The sequence below is a fragment of the Protopterus annectens genome, chromosome 3.part0 (genome assembly GCF_019279795.1).
Source record: "Protopterus annectens isolate FY-2018-M chromosome 3.part0, PAN1.0, whole genome shotgun sequence".
Classification (NCBI taxonomy): Eukaryota; Metazoa; Chordata; order Ceratodontiformes; family Protopteridae; genus Protopterus; species Protopterus annectens.
The window spans coordinates 1,151,981,532-1,151,994,678 of NC_056731.1; the positions used below are offsets into that span (position 1 = coordinate 1,151,981,532).

At 46.6% G+C, this 13,147-nt stretch overlaps 1 protein-coding gene across 3 annotated transcripts in view; it reads left to right on the forward strand.

Annotated features, from left to right (window-relative positions):
• Positions 1-13,147, forward strand: part of CCHR3.PART0H8orf88 (chromosome chr3.part0 C8orf88 homolog) — a 1,151,988-nt gene that overhangs the window by 193,263 nt on the left and 945,578 nt on the right. The window lies entirely within an intron of this gene.

Here is a 13,147-nt window from a genome sequence, read left to right on the forward strand (position 1 = left end):
ATTTAAACTTCTTATTCTGTTTTACTTCTATCCATTTAGCATCTTATGTTCCACAGGATCTTCATAGTTAGTTCTCCAAAATGTATCTGTTTCTTCCTTTTTTGGCAGTTTTTCAATTCCTTTTACTTTGTTTCCCAATTCTCTGTAAAAAAAAAAATTTTGGATCGTCAACAAAATTGCTTTTGTACTTTTATATTTATTTGCGTATTTTCTAAGCTTTTCTGCCTGTGCTGAAATTTTTAGTTTATTTGCGATGGTTCTGGTCTGATGTTCATCGTGTTACACTGTTGCAGTCATTACACTTGGGTTATCCTGCTGGCAGGCTACCCGTAGTCTGCCTGAATTCCAAAGTCCTGGTCCAGCGTCGGTTGCTGTCGCCTCTTCCCTGACGTCAGAGCGCCAGCGGTATAAAAGATGCAGCCAACGCCATTTTCTCCAGTCTTTCTTGCCGCGCGGTGCCCGAAGCAAAAGCAGTTCTCAAGTGCCAGTCGGCCGACTCCTGAGATTTTCGAATTTCAGATCCGAAGTCTTCATTAAAGCTAAGTACCCCATTGGGGAAACTTTTTTCTTGCTCCAGACCTATGTCAGAAAAAGTTAACAATTGTATTTCTTGTGGGAAGCAAATACCTCATAAAGATTTTCACTCTTACTGTATTCCTTGCCTAGGCTCTGACCACGACGTTGCTTGTCAGTTTTGTGCTAGATTTAACCAATGCACTGTAAAGTGTCTGTATGATTTTGCCTTTCATTACTTCGGCCGAAGATTCAATTATACTATGCCATCGGAACAACCGACTACCGGAGTCTATAAAAAAATGCAAGGATAAAGACAAGGACAGGCATTAGAGGTCCAAAACAGACTATGAGGCTTCCTCTAAGCTAATTGTCGGTTCGCCGATTCTCAGTGAGGTGCTTTCGCAGCCCCTGACACCCGCTTCCTCAGAGCCACAGACCGCTTCCGACTGGGTGGAGCTGACTGGGCCTTTGAAAATTCAAGGTATTGGATCCTCTGAAACTATTCCCTCAGATGGGTCCGGAGCCGCTGTGCAGGCATCGGCTTCTGAGGGTGTTTTCAGACCAACACAGTTATATGTCAAGCCATCTTCAGCTCCAAAGACTAAAGCAGCTCAAAAGACAAAGAAACAAGTACAGCATGCTCCAGGACAGACTTCCATGCCTAACAAACAGATGCTCAGAATGGTTGAAGACCTTATTACTTTGATCAGGGGTTCCCATCTCCCTCCTGATAAGAGGTCTAGGCAAGAGACAGAATATGAATCTTCAGATCAGGTTTCCATTTCCTCTAATTCTTCCTCTGATCAGGAATGCTCTCTTCCTCCCTATGAGGATTCTGATGCTGAAGAATCTATTCCTTCAGCTTCTCCTCCTGAGGATTACTCTTTTGGGAAAACCCTGCATACTATGAGGGAGCACTTTCATTGGGAGAGCCAGGATTATTCAGAATCCAAGAAAAGGCTCCGAGATTTTCTTTTACTTCCTCAGCACAGGCCCCTTGCTATTCCTCCTGTTCTGGACATTGTAGATGATGTTTTTTCAGAGTCCGGTCTGTCTCCAGACTCTATACCCCCTGCACCCGTTAAGCGGCCGGTACTATAGGGTTCCAGACTCTCATAAATTTCTATATAAAAACCCTGCTGCTGACCCAGAAACTACATCTCAGGGTCCCAAAAGGGGTCAAGGCTTCCATTGCAAAAAACCCTGTTCCCTCCGACAGGGAGTCTAGAGCACTGGAAAACTGGGGAAAAAAGTTTGCACTTCTGCTACCTTGGCTGTAAGGGCTTTAAATTGTCAGTTTCATATGCTTAAATATCAGCAAAACTTAATGTCACTGTTAAAACAGAAAATGTTGACAAATACTGAATGTGCTGAAAACAAGGAATTGTAGGAATTATTGCATGCAGCTGAACAGGTGGGAAAACATACTTTGCAATGTGGTTTTGATTCTTTGGAGGCCTCTTGTAGGGCCGCTGTAACGGGTTCTGTGATTAGTAGGCATGCTTGGTTAAAGGAACAGAATCTGCCTGATCATGCTAAAGCAAAATTATTAGATGCTCCATTAAAGCATGATACTTTGTTTGGTGTTAAGGCAGAAGAGGTGTTGAAGAAAATGGAGGATAAAGCGAAATCTATGCAGACAGTTAAGGATTTCTTGCACTTACAGCCACCCAGATTTAGCAGGAACTGCCCTTCAAAAAAATTGGTTCTTTACAGTGTCAGGCCACAGAGGCAGATACAGGCGCCCTAGAGTCAGCTCCCAGCCCCAAGGCTCATACAGGCCTAAGCAATGGGGTGCTTCTACCTCCAAAAGCGGAGAAGACAAATCTCAACCTTATAGGAAACTGTCCCAATGACTTTCCTCTACCAGTGCCAAGCACTTATTTTTTGGATGCTCACTTAGGGGGGGGATAACTAGCACTTTTTTCACAAAACTGGCACATGATCACCCAGGAGAAATGGGTCTTGAATATAGTGTCTCAGGGTTACAGGTTCCACTTTCATACCCTGCCAAAGGCAAAAGGCATGCCGGACCTGCTACACAATCAATGGGCAGAGGCACAAAAGCAAGTTTCATCCCTCATGGACATGAGGGCCATTCAGCGAGTACCACTGCAGGAGCAGGGACAAGGATTTTACTCGCGTCTTTTCTTGGTTCCCAGAAAGGACAAAGCCTGGAGACCAATACTGGACCTGTCTATTCTAAACACTTTTTTCTGGACGTTCCAAAGTTCAAAATGTTGACTCTGCAGCAGCTTCTGCCCATGCTGGGCAAGAAGGCTTGGCTTGTAACCTTGGACTTCTTGCAGAAGATACCTCAGATTCATAGCTGGCTCAATGCACTACCAATTCTCTGCACTGCCTTTTGGCTTGTCTACTGCGCCCAGGGTCTTCACAAAATTCCTGGCACCAGTAATTGCTTTTTGCAGACAAAGAGGAATTCAAATATATCCTTACTTGGACGACTGCCTTATTCAAGCAGAGAACAAGGACATTCTACTAAAGCATCTGGCGTTTGTAAAAAGATTGCTAATTTGCCTAGGGTACACAGTAAACCAAAATAAATCAAAACAAGTACCCTCTCGGGATAATATTCCTGGGCGCAAGCTTAAATACAACTGCCCAGATGGCCTATCTCATGCCAGACAGAGGCAACTGCCTTCTTACTTCAAAATGTTGGCAACAAAATCCCAGTGATCTGCAAGAAAAATTCTGCAGGCTTTGGGCTTCATGGCATCCTGCATTCTGTTAATTCCATACGCAAGACTGCATATGAGGAAACTTCAGTGGTATCTAAAAAGTGTTTGGACTCAACATTGCCACAGCCTGGAAAAACTTATTACCCTCATTCCTTGCCTGCAACAGGAGTTTCGATGGTGGGCACAGGCCTGTCACCACAACACGGGACAGCCTTTCACTTTACCCACTGCCAGGCAGACAATAACAGATGCATCAGATTATGCTTGGGGTGCCCACATGGCAGGAAAATGTATTCAGGGCACATGGCCCACAAGCCAAATGCATCTTCATATCAATCTTAAAGGAATGCTGGCTGTCCAGAATGCCCTGACAGCTTTCAAGGATCTACTTCATCCAGGATAACTGCTGATAAAGACAGACAATACTACAGTCATGTGGTGCATAAACAAGCCGGGAGGGACGCATTCCTACCCCCTCTGCAGACGAGCCATGATTTTGTGGAACACAGCATTGACTTATCAAGTATACCTGCAAGCACAATTCCTGCCAGGAAAAACAAATACTCTGGCAGACGAACTAAGCAGAAACCTCATGGATCCTCACGAGTGGAAACTAGATCCACAAATCTTCAGCCTAATAACAAGGAAATGGGGATGCCCAGGCATAGATCTATTTGCCTCCCCTCACAACTGCCAACTACAGAGATTTTGTACAAGGACTTATCACAAGCTAGCATGGAAAGTGGATGCTCTATCATTCAGCTGGAAAAAACTTGCAGTATATGCCTTTCCTCCACTGCCTCTCCTCCCCAGGGTACTCAAGGTCAGACAAGAGAAGCCAAAAGTGATCCTGATTGCCCCAGACTGGCCACGCCAGCACTGATGCCCAATCCTAAAGAGCTGGTCTCAAGGCACAGCCTGGTCATTACCTCAAATTCCTCATTTACTGACCCAACAAAGCAATCGGATACTGCACAGCCAACTCAGAACCCTAAATCTGGCTGCATGGTGGGTAATGTAACTTTTCAGGACACACCTCTCTCTAAAGCAGTTATGGATGTGATTCTGGAGGCCAGGAGGCCCAGCACCAGAAAATCATATGCAGAAAAATGGAAGAGATTCTGTGCTTGGAACCAGGCACAAGGAATTGACATGACAGTACCAAATATTCCTCAGATTTTACAATACCTAACTGAGATGTTGGACAAAGGCCTATCCTTTTCATAGATTAAGATCCATGCCTCTCTCATTTCAACTCATTACAATACAGACCCACCTATGTTTTCACATCCATTACTAAGGCAGTACCTCAGAGGGGCCAAAAACATAAGACCCCCAAGAAGAGCACCAGTGTCTGCATGGGACCTCAAATTTGTCTTGGAAAACCTCACTCTGACTCCTTTTGAGCCAGCCAATACAGCCGAGATAAGAATTTTATCATGGAAAACAGCTCTGCTCCAAGCAATAACTTCAGCAAGAAGAGTCTCAGAGTTACAGGCATTAATGGCTGTGGAACCTTTTATCATTTTCCATCCAGACAGGGTTTCTCTAAGGGCAAACCCAACATTTATGCCTAAGGTAGTATCCAGTGTGGCTCTCAATCAAACCATTCATTTGCCTACATTTTATCCAAATCCCCAGAATAAAGGGGAGAGACTTCTGCATTCTTTGGACATACACAGACAGCTACACTTGGACAAAACTAAAGCTTTCAGAAAGACTGAACAACTTTTAGTGGCATATGCTGCAGGATCACAAGGAAAAGCTATCTCAAAGCAGACTATTTCAAAATGGATAGGACACTGCATTCGTTTGTGCTATTCACAACATGGCAAATCAGTGCCTAAGGGCATTAGGCCACATTCGACCAGGGCAGCAGCCACCTCAGCAGCTTTCCTCAGAGGAGTACCAACCAAGGGTATTTTGGAGGCTGCTACTTGGACTTCAGTGCACACTTTACAAAGCACTACCACTTACCTCTTTACTCTAAATCCAGAGCAGGCTTTGCCACTGCAGTTCTGCAGGGCCTCATAGCCACTCCTAACTCTATTTAGACCCAGCCACCCAACTTCAGCTTTGGGATTCAACCCAAGTGTAATGACTGCAACAGTGAAACACTATGAACATAGTACAGTTGTGTACCTACCATAAATGTAGATGTTCGAGTGTATTCACTGTTGCAGTCCAGGTTACCCACCCACCATCCCCCTTTTTTTGCTGGGACTTATCTGTACTTCTCTGTTCTATACAACCTATGTGGTGTATTTGCTTGTAGATGAAGGTTATGTTTATTTTAGTGCATGCTTTTTATAAGCAATGTTTTTAGCCTACCTTTTTGGGGGCACCTGACATCTGGGGCAAGAAAAACTGAAGAAAATGGCGTCTGCTGCATCTTTTATACCCCTGGCGCTCTGACGTCAGGGAAGAGGCGACGGCAACAGACGCCGGACCAGGACTTTGGAATTCAGGCCGACTGCGGGTAGCCTGCCAGCAGGATAACCCAAGTGTAATGACTGCAACAGTGAATACACTCTAACATCTACATCTATGGTAGGGTACACAACTGTACTTTATAATACTGCTCTTTGCTTTTATCACATCTATCTTTCTTAGAAAAATATAAGAGAGAATAGATCAACAACAATACTAACAATGACACTTGTCTTAATTGCTTTTTAGTTTTCTGTAGCCATTACTTCCATGATGGTATTAGAGTTCTCCCCTTCCTTTCCCTCACTACTGTATGTTCTTGTGATACAACTTTATCGGTTATTAATTTAGCTGCATGGTAATATATCCAGTTTCCGTCTGTTATATCGCATGGATCTTTATGGACAGCCCTAATTACCGTGTTCATTTGTTTTATCAGATTTCTGACATTTTGGGTTTCATTATCTTCTGCAGTCTTATTTCTTTCATTGATCTTAATATATCTATTTATGTCTTAAATCAAGCAGCTCTTCTGTTAGCTTGTTTTCTTCCAAACTGAGGGCACGTCCCTTGTTTTCCACTTTCTGCGGGCATTCTGTAGAAAGTTCCATAGCATCTTCCTGTGGCACATTACCTTCACTTTTCATCCTCTGCCATGTTGCTCTGACATATGGGAACTCACTGGTCTATCACTCCTCAACATTGACTGCTTCAGAGTTTCCACAGTTTCCTGTTTCTTCCCTTGATGTCCAACGTCAAGTGAACGTTTATATTGGTTTCCTGTGGAAGGCTCCAAAATATCTTGATATGGCACCTGACCAATTCCTTCCTGTTCATATGTAGGTACTAGGCTATTGGCCCTAGTATAAGCCTAGCCAAAAAAGGTACCTTGGCTTTTGCCATCCAAGAAAGTTATTTTCCTGTGCCACTGTCGAGCAGAGCCACAGAAGTGATCCCCGGGGTAAATTTCATATTTCCCATCCAGTTATCAAGATTTTTCTTGGAAGAGTGCTAATGAGCTTTGTTTGATGTAGATAAGTAGTTTGTTCCAGAGTATGGGGAGTCTCTGGGACAGGAATCTATTCCTCCAGCATGTTCTGTTTTATTGTGGTGACCAGGTTTAGATCCCTAGAGTGTGTAGCTCGGAGGGATTGGGATTTCTTTAAGTGGAGCATGTCCAACAGCTCTGGGTTTGACATAGCTTTGTACGTTAGGCAAAGATTGCCTCTGAGTAGGCGATATGCAACGGAGTAAAGCTGGAGTTTTTTGAGACTGTCTGCATAGGGCATCTGAGGTCGGTAGTCATCTTTGTGAGGTATTTCTGCAGCCTTTCCAGTTGTTGTAGAAGTCTTGTGAGGTACATACCAAAAGGGGCATTGTACTTTATAATGGGTCTAATGAGTGACGAGTAGAGGGGGAACAATGACCTCTTTTTTTTTTTTTTTTTTTTCCTGGATGAGAAACCTTTTGTAATGTGTGCCACGTAGAAGGATTTCCTGACTACTGTGGAGATGTGATTATCAAAGGAGAGACTACTGTCCACCTGTGTCCCAAAGTCTCGGTGTCAAGTAGACTACCGCCTATGTGGTAGTTCATGGGTACAGAGTTTTTACCAAAGGGTATGACGTTGCACTTTTTTGCATTGAGCTTGAGGCCATGGCTTTGACACCAGGCATCTGTCTCAGTGAGACCCTGTTGTAGGATGTCCACATCATTTGGAGTTTCAATTATGGCTCCTAGTTTGCAGTCTTCTGCGAACTTTGTTAGGCAAAGACCTTCTGTGTTAGCCTGTACTTCAGAGAAGTAGATACCAAACAGGAACGGTCCCAGGACTGAACCTTGTGGTACTCCACTTGTCACTGGTCTGAAGTCTGATTTTGGAGTCTGCTACTTTCACAGTGTGGATTCTGTCAGTGAGCCAGTTGGAAACCCATCTTGTAACATAGGGATTTATACCTAGTTTAGTGAATTTATCTATAATTCCAGAGTAGGGGATGGTGTCGAAAGCCTTGACGAGATCTAGATAGGCTGTGTGAACCACCTTACCCTAGTCTACAGCTTTGCTGACTGCTTCAAAGAAGTCTATCAGGTTTTGGAGACATGATCTGCCTTTTACAAACTCAAACTGGGTAGGGTCCAGAGTTTGGAGATTACCATTGTCTTTGTTTATAAGTTTCATGATGATACGTTCCATGGCCTTGCATACCAGGCTTGTCAAGCTAATGGGGCAGTAGTTCCCGGGGTCCGTGGTAGCTCCCCTTTGTGGAGTGGGATAACCGTCTCTGTGCGTCATTCAGTGGGCACAAAGCCTGAGGTGAGGCTATGATTGAACATGGCACTTAGTTGGGGTGTCAGTTTGTTTTGTAGTTTGTTTAGAACGCAGCCTGGGATGTTGTCGCATCCCATGGATGCTGTGTTCTTGGCTTTGGAGAGTGTGGTTTTTACCTGTGCAGCCGTGATTACAGGAACTTTGCATTCTTCTGGTATAGAGATGGGTCCTTTAGGGGGTGAGAAGGGGGTAAAGTTAGCACTGAACTCGTCTGCCAGGATGTTGGCAATATCCGTTGGTTCTGTATATTTAGTGTCATTGTGCTGCAACTCAGAGCAGATATGAGTGTTGCCATTGAGATGCTTGACATAGCTATAGAATGCTTTGTGGTTGTCTTTAGAATCAGTGGCAATTTTGTTTTCGTAACTAGCTTTGGAGGATTTTGTGAAGGATCTCAGCTTCTTACTGAGGCTGACCAGCGAGTTCCTCCAATCATGGGATTTTACTCTTTTTTTGCAACAGTTTTTCTTCTGTTGTAGAGTTTATGGCAAGGGACTACCAAATTGGCCTCATTTTTTTTTGGAGAATAGCATCTTGGTTCTGTTAGGGATAGCACAATCCATGCACTTGTGTAAGTGCTTATAAAGTGCATTTGTGTAGGATTCAGCAGTCGTACCTCTATTGTCTGTCTGCATGGGTGTCGCAAAGTTTGCCCCTTCTGTCTTAAGAAGCATGAAGTTGGCTTTGGAGAAATTTTTTACAGTAGTTTCCCTAGTGGGGGTGAAATGTGGATGTCCAGGGTGATTAGCTTGTGGTCGGATCTGACCAACGAGAAATTGACCTTTGGTGTGGAACACCAGTCACCCATGTTGGTAATGACCATGTCTCTGATATTGCTGCCCCTGGTGGGGGTGTGGATAAGTTGATCCAAGGCGTTGGAATTTATGAATTCCAGAAAACATTGAGCAAAAGAGTTGGAACATGAGTAGTTTTCCCAGTTAATGGTGGGGTAGTTGAAATCGCCCATTATTAGGGTGTTGGGTTATACCCTAATATTTTCCAGTTTATCAAGAAATGAGGAGTGGGAATCCTGGGGCATGGTGTGGGATCTGTAGCAAGCTACAATTTGGATTGCGGTCTTGCCCGGAGTTAGTTGCACTTGGATAATCTCGGATGCATTATGCTTAACAACTAGCTTGGAGGTGTGGCTATCCTTAATGAATATGGGCACACCTCTGCCTTCAGTATTTCTGTCCCGGTTAGGTGGCCGAAAGGTGTGGTATGAATTAGAGCCTGGTAATGCAGGGGTGTTCTCTGGATCCTTGAACCAGGTTTCTGACACTGCACAGATGTCAATGTTATCCATTTTAAGGAGTGCCTCGAGTGAGTGCATTTTGAGGTTTAGACTTCCAGCACTGAGTAGCAATACTCTCAGATTTTTCTTGCTTGTACCCGTTTATGGTGGTGAATTTGTCATTTGAACCTTGCCAAAAAGGCACTATAGGGGTGGCAAGTGTCTTAGCCAGTATCTGTAATCCCAAGGGCGACAGGTGCAGGCCATCTCAGGCAAAGCATCATGGTCTGTCGATCATGTCGTCCCAGGCAGACAAATACTGGATCCCCTTTGAATGACACCCGACGTTTAGCCATTTGTTGAAGTCAATCATTTTGTCCTTGTTATGTGGTGTCATTCTGGGTGATGGCAGGATGCTACTCAGGGCTAGGGTCATGCCTGCCTGGGCTACAAGATCAGAGAGCTCCTCCACGTCTCTTTTCTTGTAGTCCAGGGAGGTACGTCTCAGGTCATTCACACCAACATGGACAATGACACAGTCATATTTGTACTTGTTGTGGAGTGACCTGAGTGTGTGCGTTGTGTTAGATCCTGGCACCTGACAGGCAGCTGACAGTAACTTTCTCCTTGTTTATCCTGGTGAGTGGAACATCAGTGTGCCTGACTATGGAGTCACGTATGACTAGAGTATTGGGTACATTGTTATGCCTTATGGGCTGTGGTCGAGTGGCACACTGAGTTTGTGGGCTATGTGTCATTTGGGTTGTGTTGGGGGGGTGGAGGTTGCTTGCGTTTCTGCTTTGGAGAGCTCTGTTGCTTGGGCAGGTTTTTATTGAGAGCCTCCGTGAATGTAGCTGTGTGTTTTGTGTTTCTATGTGAGTGTTTTGATGGTGTAGGTTTTGAGGGACTATGTGATGAGTGTGGTGTGGTTCCCCTTAATTCGGATATCCATTGCTCTAGCCCGTTGTTGTACTTTCTTAATTAGATATTCTACACTGAATCCTTCACTTTGCAGGTACTCCATAACCACAGTTTCTATTTCCTTAATTTCTTCATTACCAATCTCCTTTTCTACTTTTCCTCTGTCTTCTTATTTTTTGTATTGTAAAGTTTTCCATGTCTGGATTCCTTTGCCTGTATTTCTCTTCAAATATCTTTGGTGCTGCTCTTTTTGTATTGGTTAGTTTTGCTTTCTCCTTTGTATAAATATTACAGCATAATTCAATCTTTCTTTCCCATGTCCATATTTCTTCTTCCAATGTCTCCCTGATCTTCCTTACTTTGGGGACTCACTCCATCATGCTGTGATGTAACTTGTGATCTGAAGTAGGGAGTTCATTTGTCAGCAACCTGTGGGTCTTGGATCCGATATCGGATCCGAGCTGGCAACTTGTTTCAAGCTAATGGATCCAAGCTCCTAGCTCCTCCCTTCACCCATAATGCCCTGCTAACCCTCCATAACCTCCGATCTAGTTTGACGCGCTTGTGGATAGCTGGATCCCCTTGAGCTCAGCAAGTGAATTGTCAGATAAGTTCATATTTTCTGTCAAACTTTCCTTTTTTCTTTCAAATTTTAATGTTTGTAAGTGTTGGGTACCCTTTAGTATAAAAATATTTTTCTTTAATTAGTTCCCTCCCTTCGTTTGGTCGTTAGTGAGTGTGTGTGTTTGTTGTGTTTTTGGGGCAAGTGTGTTTGTGTAGTTCTACCTTTTACTTTTAAGTATGGCTGGGGCCCCAAAAGCCATTTTCTCGAAATGTACCGAGTGTGGCCATAAGCTCTCCCAGGCTGATGGCCACACTCGGTGTGTTCGGTGCCTTGGGGTTGAACACCTCTCCTCAGGCTGTACCATTTGTGCAGCGTTCAATCCCAGGGCACTGAAAGAGCGGAAGTCGAAGCTGGTCTTGGCGGGACTTTTACCCCCGGCCTCCGCTGCTCCCATGGCTCCACCACAGCCTGTGGTTGCTGCCATTCCTGCCCCCCTTCCTCCGTCCGGGACTCAAACTCCCGCTAAAGCGTCGGAGGACAGGGAGGCCAGGAGGGAGAAACGGAGGGAGAAGCACCATAAGCGGCGGGCCGAGACCTCCGTTTCGGCCTTGCCAGCTAAGCGGGCTTCTCCCGCCACTGCTAGGTCTCCTTCTCCTCGGCTCCGATCTCCCGGTTTCTCCCCGGGGCCCGAGGAGGAGGCCCGATCTCCATTGAGGTCATCGAGGCGGCATTCCAGGCCTGCCTCGGTGACCTCTTCGAGATCTACCTTTAGTTTATCCAATGCAGACTTGGACCGGATGATGCGAAGGTTCATCCAGGCCCAGCTGCAGATGAGTGCTCTTGCCCCCCCCCCCTTTGGGGGGGAGCTCGACACCTTTTTTCCACCCTATTGCTCCTTCTCCGACCCGCTATCCAGGTTCGGAGCGTTCGGAGCCGAGCAGTGTTGGAGCCGGGGGTGGGTCGGCGCCGACAGTACTCTGTACTTCGGATCCGACCCTGCCCTCGAGCCTGTCGGATCTGACCTCTCGGAGCCGTGGCCCGAGCTTCGGATCCGAGGGATTCAGTGTGCCTTCGGCTCCGTCCAGGTCGGAGCGCACTGGTCCTTCGGATCCGATGGTCTCAGCGCCGGTTCTGATCCCTTCATCGGATCCGAGTGGGAGCCAACTTTCGGATCCAAGAGAGAGTGGTTCTCCCTCGGCCTTCGATGTTGTGGAGAGGGCTCTGTTGAGAGCATCCGGACCCCCGGTCCTTGTTTCGGCTCCTCCCTGCACTCCCTCTCTGCTGGGCCAGGCTTCCATCACCCAGCCAAAGGGACAGCCTGCTTCAATGTCACAGATGGTTCCATTGGAACAAGATGTTGCTGGCGAGGCCTCCTCGGACAGCCCCCCCGAGGAAGTGCCCCGCAAGCATAAGTGCAAGAGGAGGCACGTGGACTCCCCTGAGTCCTTAACCGAGGGCACTAACTTGGAAGAAGGGGAAGGCTTCCCAAGATCGCCCCCTGAGGATGTCTCCTTTGGAGACATCATGGAGATGCTGAGGATCAGAGGTGGGTGGTCTGCCCCCAAGTCTTCCTCCGATGAGTCCGTGTTTCTGGAGGCATTTGAAGCAGGCCCGTCTACCTCTTGGGTGTCCCCTCCGGCTGACCCCCTGGTGGACCTCACCACCACCAGGGCGTGGAAGGATCTGGACACCGTGGAGCCAATACCAAAACGCCCGGACAAAATGCTTAGCCCCCCCTCAGACCGATCACACTGGAGTAAGGGCCCCCCCGTAGATGCTATGTTGACAGCGGCAGCCACGAAGAGGGAATTGGCTCAGGAGAGCCCCACTGTCCATCCACCGAGCAAGGAGTCCCGCTCGATGGACCGCTTAAGGAAGCGAGTTTTTAGTTCAGCGACCTTCTCGGTAAGGTCTCTGAACTATATGGCACATGTCATCAGGATGCAGCGGGATCTTATCAAAGAATACGCTGCCCCCCCCCCCCGAGTCCATGTCGGCGGATGACGAGCAATTGTACTCCACCCGAATGGCCACTCTGAGATCAATTTCTAATACCTCTATGCGGCTATTGTCCCACGCCACAGAGGGAGCCGCTAGGGCTAGCGGAGCAGGCCTAGTCATGAGATGTCAGGCCTGGCTCCGTCATTGTGACTTTGCGGAGCCTTTTAAAGCGTACTCTGCGAACGCCCCCATTGATGGTTCTGCCCTGTTTGGCAAAACGGTTCGCGAGACACTTGTCCAGAGCGAAAAGGACGGGAAGACGTTGTCTGCCGTCGGAGTCTGCTTCTCTGCTCCCCAGCGGTCCTTCTCGAAGAACCAAAAGGGTCAGAAGAAGATGTGGTTCTGGAAATCGCAACATTCCCAACCCGCTCCGGACAACCGGTCCTACCGTGGCAGAGGAGGACAGGTAGGACGCCGCCCCAGGGGCAGAGGGGCTCCGAGAAACTTTGGGT